Here is a 13523-nt window from a genome sequence, read left to right as displayed (position 1 = left end):
ATAAGTATATTTCTGTAAGAGTTTTTTATCATAAGGTGTGATGGTTTTGGAGGAGTTAGGGATTATTTCATCAGGATGATTATTTTTTAAGATAAAACTCATGATTCCTAATGTTTCTTTTATTACCATTGCTATTATCCATCAATGCCCTTTGCATCCTCTACTGAGTTTGGAATTATAAAGACCAATACCTTTTTTCAAGAAGAAACTTTGTTCTTATAAGCATCAAAACTCATAAAAATGTTCAGGGTAAAGACAAAGAGTCCGGTCAGATTAACAATTTGGGACCTGTGAAAACTTCCTTATAAATAGAGATGATTGTTGTAAGTAGAAGTTGCATTGAGTATAAGGTCTGGTTAACTAAGTGCGAAAATGAAAGTTATGATTCTTTGGTTCTTGTTTAAAGATTTGATTTTCTCTTGTCCCATTCAGTCCTGGTGTCTATATAGTGGTCCTTATTCGGCCACATTGCGTATAAATTATTATTTCATCATATTTATTAATGACCATTATTTGTTGATGACCACTCTTAATATGGTTTTTGTATTCAATTAAAGAATAATCTAAATCTCTAAGATCTTCAAGAATTTTTTTAGACTGAAGTTAAGAAATTGTTAGATCTGACCGAGGAGGAGAGTATTATGGCTGATATGAGGATGCTAGACAGCTTAAGGGCCCATTCGCCAAATACTCGGAAGATTCAGATATAGTTGGTTTGTTCACTATGTTTGATAGTCCCAAGCAAAATTGTGTAATCGAAAGGCTTAATCACGCTCTTGTGGACATAGTGAATAGTATGGTGGGGAAACTATTTTGTCTGAATTATTTTTTATAAGGTGAAACCCTGATAACAGCCTCTTATATGCTTGATCATGTTCATTTCCAAATATGTTCTTTTTTACTCCCTTTTCCATTGCAAATTATTCATAAATCTAACTTAAACCATTTTAGCGTTTGAGTTGTTCTGCAAATCTAAGGTTGAATAATCCAGTATTGCAGAAGTTGGAACATAAAAGTTTTTCATTGTTAATTTGTTTCTTACTCAGATCTTGTCTTACCATCATTGTTAAGACAACAAAATTGTGAATTCTTAAATATATTTCTGGAGTTTGATATAGCCAAGAAATGTAGCTTGTTCCCAGACTACTTGATATAATGAACATGAATATAACATTGGCATTACGGCTGACCCAGTTACTAAAAAGTTGTCTTTAATTAGATTTGTGATTGGGTGCAACAAGATATATGATATAGTTGATGAGACATAATGATGTTTGGGAAGCTTGTTAAGTTGCCCAAATGCTTTAAACTCATTTATTTTAAGTGGGTGTATAAGACTAATAAATATTCATGAAGAAAGATTGTAAGGTTTAAAACCAGACTGGCAGCTAAAGAGTTTACTCATAAAGAGGAAGTTGACTAGTGAAATTTTCTCACCTATCTCTTCTAAGGACTCTTTTAGAGTTATACCAAATAGATGTGAAGATTGCCTTTCTAATTGAAAACCTTAATAAAGAAGTTCATGTCATTTAGCCTGAGGATTTTGCGGTTGATGATTTTAATTATCTTGGTGTAGACTCAAGAAGTCTAATTAGTGGTTTTAAGTAAGCTTCCAACTATGGTGTTTAAAGATTAATAATGTTGTGACTTCATTCGATTTTGTTGAGAAACTCTTAGATCAATATATATATATATATATATGGGGCAAGGTTAGTGGGAGAAATTTTATCTTTCTCATTATTTATGTTGATAATATTTTGCTCACTAGTAGTGACGTTGGCCTACTGCATAAAGACCGAGCAATTGTTATTTGAAAATTATGATATAAAAGACCTTGGTAAGGCATCTTTGTCTTGGGCATTGAGATCCATAGGGATTGTTCATGCTATTTATTGGATCTTTCTCAGAGGGCATATATAATTTATATTTAAAGAAGTTCAGTATGCTAGATTGCATACTTGAGAATGGTTTTGATTCTCAAGGGAGATACACTGAGCTTATTACAGTTGTCCTATAAAGGATACTGAGAGAGAACAATTGAAAAAAGTATCTTATCTTGAGATACTTGAAGAGGACAATTGATGATAAGATAATCTACAAGCTTGTTTCAGACCTATAGCATTACGGTATATATATATAGATTTGACCTCGCTAATTGTCCGGATAATAAGAAGTCCATTTTAAATTGTTTTCCTTGATGGCAGGAGGGATAATATCGTGAAAAGTGTGAAATAAGGTAAAATTACTTATTTCATCATATAGGTTGAGTTTGCTACATATTATGGGGCAGTTACTCAAATTGTTTGACTAAAGAATCTCATCAGATAATTGACAGTTCTATTTTAACATTCTGGATAGACCCATCCAGTTGTACTATGATTACAATTCAGTTGTGTTGTTTATTAACAACAAGAAATGTGTGATCATAGGGTCTAAATACATGATGGTCGAGTATTTGACCACTAAAGAAAAAGCTGTTTGGTTAAGGAACCTCATTAGATAGTTGACATTTTTTTATTGTGGATAGATCTATCCAGTTGTCCTGTGATAACAATTCTGCTCTGTTGTTTGTTAATAACAATAAGGGTATCACAAGGTCTAAACACATGGAAATTAAGTATTTGACTATTAAAGAAAAGGTTAAAGAAGGTGACACCACAGTAGAGCATATTTGTACAGATAATATGGTTATAGATTCCCTAACTAAGGGTCCCTGCCCAGACGTCTTTGATAGACATGCGGTAACTATGGGTTTAGGAGGAACCTTAGATGCGGTTGTTTAGTGGGAGTTTGAGAATTTTGCTCTATTGTGTAATAAGGTATTCTATCTGTACTTGTCTCTTGTATGCACTGATAATTTATTTGAATTCAATAAAGTTCTTTGGTGACATATTAATCTTCACATTATTATCATGTTGCATGTTATGAAAGTCTTAAGGTATGTGTTAACCTTAAGCAAAAGCTAAAGCATTCATGTATTAGCCTTAAGGTGTGTCATGTAACACATAAAGTTAAAACTCGAGTTATAAAGATGACACAGGTTCGTAGGAACCATAATGTACATATAATCTCATTTTTTGTGGCATTGAGTCACAGGTTCAAACCATAATGTACATGCTTTCATGGCATTGAGTCACAGGTTCGTAGGAACCGTAAAGTATATTCTTTTGTGGCATTGAGTCACAGGTTCATGGGAACCAAAGTATATTCTCTCGTGGCATTGAGTCAGGTTCGTGGGAATTATAAAGTGAGAGATTTGGATTGACAACAAAATGACACATGAGGATTTCTATAAAGTGTCATTAGTTGCCACACTACCATATTGCATCCATTTTCAGTAAAGTTAAGAGTATTTGTGACCATGGATGGTCCTGTGTTACATAAAAGATGCACTCACTGCCATGATTCGATACTTAAGGTTCTATGTGAAGGGATTGAGCTCTAGGATTATCCTTAGACCAATATAAAGTTGTGCACATAAAGGTCAAAATGTTTTCAACGTATCTTTTTCAAATGTTTTCTTAAAACAAAGGAGATGTTTTGTTTTACTCGATTGTGTCACAATCAATATAGCCCAAGTGGGAGAATGTTATAATATTAATTGAATATTCCACATAAGGTGGGCTTCATTGATTGTGTTACACTTTGATTTGGTTTCTTATTGGTCTGATATGGGTAATATAAGGTTACTAGAACTCTTATATGGACTGGCTAGTGTGGGCTAATAGGAACCGTTAGATCTTGATGGACGATCTAACGGATTTGCCTATATAAAGGATGCTAGGTCCCTCCTCTAACCCTAATCATAATCACAATCACATCTGCTTAGTCAAAAAGGATATACCATCAAGCCAGTTAATAGGGAGGAGTCTAGAGGAGAATATCCAACATCAAGTTGATCATAGAATCAACTTCCACCTCAAGTTCGTTCCTAGTGGGAGTTATAAAGAAGATATTCCGCTGCGCTTCGTCTCCAATAGAACCATAGAAAGGTATGTTCATCATCATCTTGTGTCATTATTATACTAAGGTGTTTTTAGTCGATCTATGCGATCTTGGACAGAAATATTCTTACACAAAGAACATAAATACCACAAAGAAGAGAAGAAATCTCATCCATAACCCATCGCGAGCCCAGTGCAACTACATGCACCGCCGTAAGTTGACAAATCCCATAGCACAACATAGTAGAATCGTGGCATAAACACAAGAATCACTGCCAGCAAAGGAGTAGAAACCGCACTACTCTAGACAAACCAGACTATTGATTGACCGCATAGAAACATCCGTCTAAGACTTCCGACCAATACTTCTTGAGCGTGGATTGAAATAATTCAAGCAAGCATAGGGAAACACAGTAAATTGAATGGTGGAAAAGACATACCTAAAGCATGTCTACCACCGAGTAAATGATCGATTGCCAGGTTAGGAAGGAAGAAACTTAACATGCAGGCAACTGATGCCACCCCACTAGCTGATCAAGGACAGAGTTCCATAAAATAAGAGATCCCATCAGATCATGGCAGGCTAATTGTAGATCGGAAGCAAGAGAGCACGATCTCCGAATAGAAAAGCCAGGAATGGAATAGCACGCAGTTTAGTAGAAAACCAGTGGAGTTAACGCTGCGAGAAGTGACAGTTGTTGCATGAAGTGTCTAAGTGATGCGTCCAAAATCTGCTCAGCCCTTAGATCTCCACGTGATGTCCTGCAAAACGAAAGCGTCAGATGTGGCCCGACCGCTGGGGTCGGGAGTCCACCTCCGAAGGCTAAGTCAGTTGATGAACTTAATCACAAACGGCTCTGCTAGAAGCGCAGAGCTAAGGAATGAAGAAATGGGAAAGGTGATCTAGATAGCAGATCGCTGATAGTTTAGGTCTATCAGTATGTATCTGAACCTGAGTCTCAGATAGTATTCTTTTTGATCTCCTCACCTTGTATGGTAGTGAGGTTTATATAGAGTGTACCTTCAAATCTCCTTCGTTGGATGCACTTGAGCATTCTTCGGGTAGTCGTTGGATTTTATCAGTTAGATCCGTTGAGCAATAGACTTCTACTAGTTTGGGCTAGTAGAGGACTCCTGAGATAACCTTTAGGTTATGCGATGTTTATCCCTTCGATAATGATTATCTGCAGCCGTCAATTCGAGTCTGCCATCATTAGGGTGATTACCCTAATCCATAAGTAGGATTAGGGCACGCTTGCAGCCGAATAAGCTTTCTTCTTCAGCAAGCCATCTTCTGGATCCGGTTCGCTCGGGAGCGAGTTGGTTCTCTCCATCTTGACCGGGGTCGAGGGTCGGACCAGGTATGAACCCGGTTTGATCATATTCCCTCCGTATCACGAGCCCCCCAGACCAAGTGTTCGGTCGATCCCGAGGGCTTGGTTTTTAACTGGGTTCGTCGTCAGATGGTAATCTCTACGTGCTTCATTAAATGTCATATCACATTTAATGCGGTGGTCACTTTTCCTCGAGCGTTGTGAGTGTAAGGCCACATATCTCCTTGCAATTGATCTGTCGTGGCTCACGTCATCCAAGCGACGGTTTCCGAACGCCTATTTCGGATTCGTGAGTTCAAACTTTCAAAACGTCTTTCAATCTTGATCGCTGATTTTGAATCAATCTCGATCGTTCAGATTCCTGAACACTCGTGCGGGAGTTTTAAAAGCGGTTCGTTGTCTTCGTAGGTTTCATTCTTCCTATCTGGAATTTGAACCTTTGTTGTCTGCTTCGCGCCTTCCTGCTCTCAAGCTTCCGTCTCACTGAATCAGTAAGTTTACCGGTCTTTTTCTTTTTGTAGTTTACTAAAACAAGTAATGGCGGACGATAGGGATTCTTTAGTACCCAGTGTTGGTAATAGCAGTGATGCTTTTGCTTCTCCTGCTCCCGAACAGTCGGATAGTGATAAAAAAACCCTAACTGTCCTCTGGCGCAAGTTCGCTGAAGTTTCTCAAAAGGTTTTGAAAGAAAAACCGAAACTTCTCCTGTCCTTCTCGAGTCTGGATCTTCCAAGATTGTCGAGTCTTCTAGGCAGCCTCAAACCTCCGGGTCCAATGGTGGACTTGGCTCTGTTCCCTCCATTTACAATGAGGAAACCCTTCTTTCAACTGTCCAAGATTTTGATCTTCCTTCCTCATATCAGGTTAGGGCTCCCCACCCTGATGAGAGGGTTGATTCATCCCTTTCGGGTGAATTTTCTCTATATATAGATGCACTGAAAAGCGGGGTTCGCTTTCCCTTTTTTAATCCTTTGTTCTCCGCAGTTCTGAATCATTAGAACATTTGTCCCGGAATGCTCCTCCCCAATAGCTGGAGTCTCATCGTCGGCTTCTTGGGTTTGTGCTTTGAACTTGGCATTACGCCATCTCTTTCTCTCTTTGTACATTTTCATGTTCTTTCTATCTCCCATCCTCCCGGATGGGTTTTTCTGTCCAAACGCAATAAGGCTGAACTTGATTGGAGGGGCAGCATCCTTGTCAAAGGAACTTGCCCTTCTAACCACAAAAGATGGCGCGAACGATACTTCCCAACCACCTGGAGGAGGTGTACTTCTTCTTCCGAGAATAACCGAGGCCTTCCCTTATCCAGAGAAGACGAGGCGGCCATCAGGAAGATCAAATCCATGCCGTGGTATCAAGAGATACATGGATTTGAAGTGGAGTATAACTCCATCCTTCAATACTGGGGCTTGGCTCATTGTGAGCTTCTAACCACCATACTTTAATTTGACTGAAGTGATATGTTTTGAATTCTGACTCTTGTCCTTCTTCTTTGCAGTGCCTCCAAGAATGAACCCTAAAAGCCTGCGGGTGAAGGCCGCCAGGGCCGTTGTGACAGCCGAGCAACGATCGCCCAGAGTCTTGACCGTAGATCAAGAGGCTTCTCTTCCCTCTCCCGACCCCTCTTATAGGGGTATCAGGAATATCAGGCCTGTAGCTGATGCTTCGGGTAAAGGGAAGAAACCGATGGTGGAGAGGTCTAATGTCTCTTCCTCCGCCCGAACCAAGTGGAGGCATGACACAATTGATGCTCCCTCCAATAAAAAATCCAAAGCTTCAACGGATGGTGAGGAGGTCTTCACCCCCCAGTGGACCCTGAAGCTGACCGACAGGGTTACTCGGGATCCCGAGAAAGCGGCAGAATGGAGCTCCCTCAGTCTTGCTCCTTCTGATCGCCAGGAGTTTGAAGCCCTGGATGACACCTCCCTTGTTAGTCAATCTACAAGGTACCGGTCTTCTTGCTTAGTTATTTTCTCATAATTCCTTATGACTTCTTCTGATATTTTCCGCCTTCCCAGGAATGTTGTGTTGAGCTTTTATCAACACATGGAAGCATTGAGCCTGGTTGGTCGCACCAGCTCCTTGCTACAAACCTGTCAAGAGAATTTGGCGAAAGCCAATTCTGAAATAGACCTGCTGACTGCAGCTGCCGTGGAGCTGCAGAAAAAGCATGAGGAAGAAGTGATCTCCCTCAAGGAGGCCCTCGAAGCGTCGAAGATTCGTGCCGCTGCTGCCGAGCGCGAGGCCAGGAAGCAAAAAGCAGCTGCCACGTTGTTTGGTGACAGGCTTGAATTCAAATGTAGGGAGCTCGAAGAACATCTGAAGTTGGCAATCCCTAGCAAGCCCGAGCATATAAAGCCAGAGCTTCGGAAGGAGTGTGTTCGGAAATACTTGAACAGCGTACCTTTCTCCGAGATGCTAGGTATTTACAACATTCAAGCTTATCGCCTGAGGCAGAACGACGTTTGGGAGCGAATCCTCGGATCAATCCCTACCTTCGACACTGCTCCTTTTTGTGAGGTGTGCCACAAAGAGGTCTTCGGGAAAGTTGGTATGGATCTCCCGGACTGGGCTTAGGAAGAAGATGATCCTTTTCCAGCTGACCCTCAATATGAGGCATACCTGGCTGACGAGCCGGCACTTCCAGAGGAGAAATCACAAGTCGAGTCTCAAGTTGCTGCTGTAGAGGACTCAGTGTCACGCCCTCCCAGCCGGTACCCTATCTGGCATACCCGAGAGTGTGATCCACAGCCCGAAGATCAGGTATCGAGTGATCAACCTCCCACATAAACAATAACATAATCATGAACAATCATAATAAAAGTGCGGAAGATAAACCATAGATCCAATAAAGAAAGAATGAATCATAAATGAATCAGAATAATAGATATAATCAGAGTGTCAAACAGATAAGTAAAGTGAGGCAAATATCCCACTCTACAACCAGCGGAAAAGTAGCTCTAAAAGAATAAACTAGACACAATCTAATCCCAGTAGCAAGTACATTGGGTAACTAAATTGTTCTCCACTTTATAGACAACATCCTTATAAGTGTAAATCTCATAAATGGCACAAGGACGCTTCCACTCAATGGTCGGACTAAGCATCGTACGGAGCATAACCACTCGCGGGATCTTCAGAGTAATTGTGGTAACCGCAATCACCTTCCTGGAGATATGCCTCTTCGCCTTGCGCTTCTTCATAGGGACCGTCATAGTACTCAAGACTGCAGGATAGTCTAACAAACATTGTACAATAAAGGAATGAGTTTCAAAGAAACTCAAGAAGGCGCTTAAAATCCATAATAACATAAATGGCAGGATTCCGTAACAATCATAAATGCAATATGATATGAGACAAGCAATGAATGAATGAATCTAACTCTATGTATGCTGGTCTCTATTGGCAGACATGCTTTAAGTCATAGCACCGTACTTCTTTAGGAAGGTCCACTCACATCCTCAACCATTTAAGATATCTTGGATTCTCTCACGGATCATTTCACCGGTCTTGAGCAGCCGATTGGTAATGGGTCCTTCATCCCTCAGGACAAACCATGGCAGGGGGTTAAGTCAACACACTCTCTCACAACCATTTGGTATAAGTACCGGCGCATGTCGTGGTAAAACCTAGCCAAATGCAAGTCTTCTACTTAGTTACATCAAGTCAGATCCAGATACTTCCATTCCTCGTCCCTGACGATCCTTTCCGGTATCCTTCACACTAGAGTCCTCATAGTCCCTGACTACGGACTCATCAACCCTATTGGTTATCCACATATGGTAAACGGGAAGCTCTCACGTCCTCTCACGGGTTGGTTACCGGTCTTAAGCGCCCGTGAGCCCAAGTCTAACCATATGCAACCCTACCAATAAATGGCCCCCACAATGTGATTCCCGTCCTCTCACGGGTTGGTTACCGGTCTTGAGCGCCCATGAATCCCCATTGCTACCACGGGTCGTTCGGTCTCAATACCCCTCCGATTAGGGTCCGACATAACAGACATCCTAGCCAAACACTACTAGACAATCCTAGATATGTCATCCAACAGCTTTTAGGAAGGTGTCCAGAGGGGCATCTCCGGAAACATCCCATAATATTCCCGTAGTAGTCCAAGGACAGAAGTGTCAAAAGGACACCTCTCCTTTCCAAACCATACTTAAGCATACACATGCATCAATTCATATCATCACATATATGGTAACTTCATATATGGAAAGAAATCAATAATTACAATCACTTGTATAACATTGGTAAGTAAATCATACATGAATCAAGTTAATATGAATAAGTAATGCTACTGTAATCAAAGTTATGCAACAGTAGTATATCATTGTAAGAATCTAATTTAGGAATCATATCAATGATATTCAAATATAGAAACTAGATTCATGCTATCTATGTAATTAAGGAAATAACCATCCTTACCTTTTATAACTCGCAAAGGAATCCTAAGAAATCAAGTAAGATCTTGGCAAACTTGAGAAGAAGGTCCTAAACAAGTATATACAACATATTAGGAAAGATTCCTAACAGAAAAGATACCAAAACATCCAACACAGACCAATTTTGGAGTTGCTGTACTCATTGGTCGAGTGGATTGGTCGATCGGTCCAACGACCAATCAACGACCAATGCAATGCGACAGAGCCTAAAAAAAACAGAGTTTTAAGATATGAAATCCGAATTTGGTGGTTCAAAAGGGTACTAATCAAGGGGTAAACTACATCAGTAGTATTCTAACATATAGGGGACCTCAAAACACCAATCAAATCAAGATATCAAGATCCAAATTAGGAAACAAAAAGTTACCATAATTAGATCAACCATGGATCTTGATGAATTCGAAATAGAAATCAAAGACAAGAACAATAGGAGGATGGATCATTGCTTCAGGTAAAGGTATCATGAAAACATACCTAGATCTTCAAGGAAAAAGCTTAGAAGCATAAATCTAAATAAGGAAATAAAACCTACCATATATGTAACTACCATGCTTCATGAAGAACACATAGTATGGTAGAAGAGAACAACTAGAAATTGATAGATTATGGATCATGGAAAGAAAACACACAGAATTAACTACTAACATGATCAATATCGAAGATCCAAAGAGATCAGAATTCAAATCAGAAGTTTAACAAGATTAGATCATGGTTTGATCATGATTCCTTCAAAAGCTTGCAATGATCATGGTTAAGATCATTGTTCTAGCCTCAAATCCTTAGGATGATCATGAGAACATGTTCAGAGATGTTTGCAACAGAGAATGCAGCATCTCTTCTACTGTCTCAACTCAAAAAGGAAAGAAAAACAAAGATGGAGGAGAAGAAGAGAGAGTAGACATACCTTTTGATGCAAAAGGAAGAGTTTCGACGAAGATCCGTCAAGAAAACACCAAGGATGCAAGGGAGATGACTTGCAGAGGTCTTTGGTTCTGCTCCAGAGAGTTTGGAGGCAGCAAATACGAAGTGGACTCGAGATTGGACTTAAATAGAGCAAGAAAAACCTAATTGCCAAAGACAAGCACTCATTGGTCGAGTGGATTGGTCGATCGGGTCCAACGACCAATCACCGACCAATGCCGACAAAGAAGACCAAAACAGGGAATTGAAGGCCCAGGATCAAATCCAATCCTAAAGGGGTTTTGCACACAAGTCAAGTGACTTACCTAATAGGTAGAAATGCCTTCAAACCAAGATAGAGAGCACTCCAAGTCCATCAACTAATCCGATCTTCATCAAGATTCAGTTTCCATAAATAGAACTTCATCAACAACTTTCATGGATTCAAAGCCGTACACCAAGTCCTCCACCGGGATGGCCCAAAGCTGACTTCTTACTTTACTTCGGGTCACCGGACCTACAAATAACAAGGTTTCCGGGTCAAGGTTAGGGCTGGGTTTTACATTCTCCCCCCCTTAAAGAAATTTCGTCCTCGAAATTGAAAGCGTACCTGTGCTTCCAAAGAGGTAAGGAAACTTCTCCTTCATGTCTTCTTCCTTCTCCCAAGAAGCTTCTTCAGGGGTATGGTTCTTCCACCGAATCTTCACCAAAGGGATGGTGCGATTCCGCAGCTGCTTGTCCTTCCTATCCAAGATTTCGGCCGGTTCTTCATCGTAGGTCAAATCAGCACTAAGTCCTTCAGTGCTTGCTGCAAAATGTGTTCCGGATTCTCTATGTATTTTCGGAGCATCGAAATATGAAACACATTGTGAACACCAGCAAGAGGCGGAGGTAATGCTAATCGATACGCAACAGTCCAACCTTTTCCAAAATCTCGAAAGGTCCAATGTAACGAGGGCTAAGCTTTCCCTTAACATTGAATCTCATCACACCCTTCATTGGTGAAACCTTCAGAAAAACTTTCTCTCCAACTTGAAATTCCAAATCGGTCCTTCTCTTATCAAGATAAGATTTCTGTCTTGATCAAGCGACTTAATCCTTTCTCTTATCATATCTACCATAGCACTCGTAGCTTCAATCATTTCAGGACCTAAGACTTTTCTTTCACCTTGCCTTAGTCCAAAGACAAAGGTGTCCTACAAGTACCGCCATACAAAGCCTTGAATGGAGCCATGCCTATTGTTGCTTGATAACCGTTGTTATAGGCAAACTCAACCAAAGCTAGGTGTTCATCCCAATTACCACCCATATCCACCACACAAGATCCGAGCATGTCTTCCAATGTCCGAATTGTCCGCTCGCATTGTCCATCGACCGTGGATGATGAGCTGTACTCAAGTTCAATTGGGTTCCCAAGGCCTTCTGCAAACTATTCCAAAACCTTGAGGTGAACCTAGGATCACGATCCGAAACAATACTCAATGGCACACCATGCATTTTAACCACATTATCCACATAAAGCCTTGCTAGCTTATCCAGGTAGTATGAGTGATCTTCATAGGAATGAAATGGGCTGATTTGGTCAACCTATCAACAATCACCCACACAAGGTCATTGCCTTTACTTGTCCGAGGCAAGCTAGTCACAAAGTCCATGGAGATATCCTCCCACTTCCAACTAGGAATAGGAAGGGGCTGAAGTAATCCAGATGGAGGTTGTCGAACGGCTTTCACACGTTGGCAAGTCTCACACTTGGCAACAAAATCATCAACATCCGCCTTTAGACCAATCCACCAAAAATGTTCCTTCAAGTCCTTGTACATCTTGGTGCTTCCCGGTGTATAGTAAAGACCGACCGGTGTGCTTCCTTCAATATTTCTTTCTTAACTTCTTCATTTGCAGTGCACGCACGGCTTCCTTCCCTAAACAACAAAGCACCATCCATGGATATACCAAAGTCGGGGTCCGACTCAGATTCGAAGAAATCTTCTCAACTTTGATCAAAAACTCTTGATCGAACTCTCGCAGAGCAACAATCTTATCTCTAAGACCAGATCTTGCCGTCATGGCGTAAAGAATAAAATCAGAATTCTCAGGGACGATTTCCAAATCAAAACTCTCAATAGAAGACCACAATGGTAAACTCAAAGCATTCAAATCCAAAGTCTTCTTCTGGTTCTTCCTACTAAGAGCATCAGCAACAACGTTTGCTTTCCCAGGGTGATACTGAATATCACAATCATAATCGGAGACTAGTTCCAACCATCTCCTTTGTCTCATGTTCAACTCCTTTTGGGTAAAGAAGTATTTCAAACTCTTATGATCCGTGAAAATGGCAATCTTCTCACCGTAAAGGTAATGTCTCCAAATCTTCAAAGCAAAGACAACGGCGGCAAGTTCTAGATCGTGAGTGGGGTAATTCCGCTCATAATCCTTCAATTGCCGAGAAGCATAGGCTACGACCTTGCCATGTTGCATCAAGACACAACCCAAACCAATCTTTGACGCATCGGTATAAACCGTCATACCACCGGAACTATCAGTATAGTCAAAACCGGGGCACTTGTCAATCTATCTTTCAACTCTTGGAAATTCTTCTCACAAAGCGCCGACCAAACAAACTTTTTCTTCTTTCCCCGGTCAACTTAGTCATAGGAGCAGCCAACCGAGAAAAGTTCTCAATAAACCTTCGGTAGTAACCCGCCAATCCAAGAAAACTTCTTATTTCCGTTATCGACTTCGGTCTTTCCCAATCAGCCACAGCTTGGACCTTTTCAGATCGACACGAATACCTTCGGCTGAAACTACATGACCAAGGAATACCACTCTCTTAAGCCAAAAATCACACTTGCTAAACTTAGCGAACAACTTCTTTTCTCGCAACCTTTGCAAAGTGAAAC

This window comes from Hakea prostrata, unplaced genomic scaffold (assembly GCF_041222555.1).
Source record: "Hakea prostrata isolate BN-2017 unplaced genomic scaffold, UWA_Hpros_2 contig_20, whole genome shotgun sequence".
NCBI classification, from domain to species: domain Eukaryota; kingdom Viridiplantae; phylum Streptophyta; class Magnoliopsida; order Proteales; family Proteaceae; genus Hakea; species Hakea prostrata.
This window is presented reverse-complemented; position numbering follows the sequence as displayed.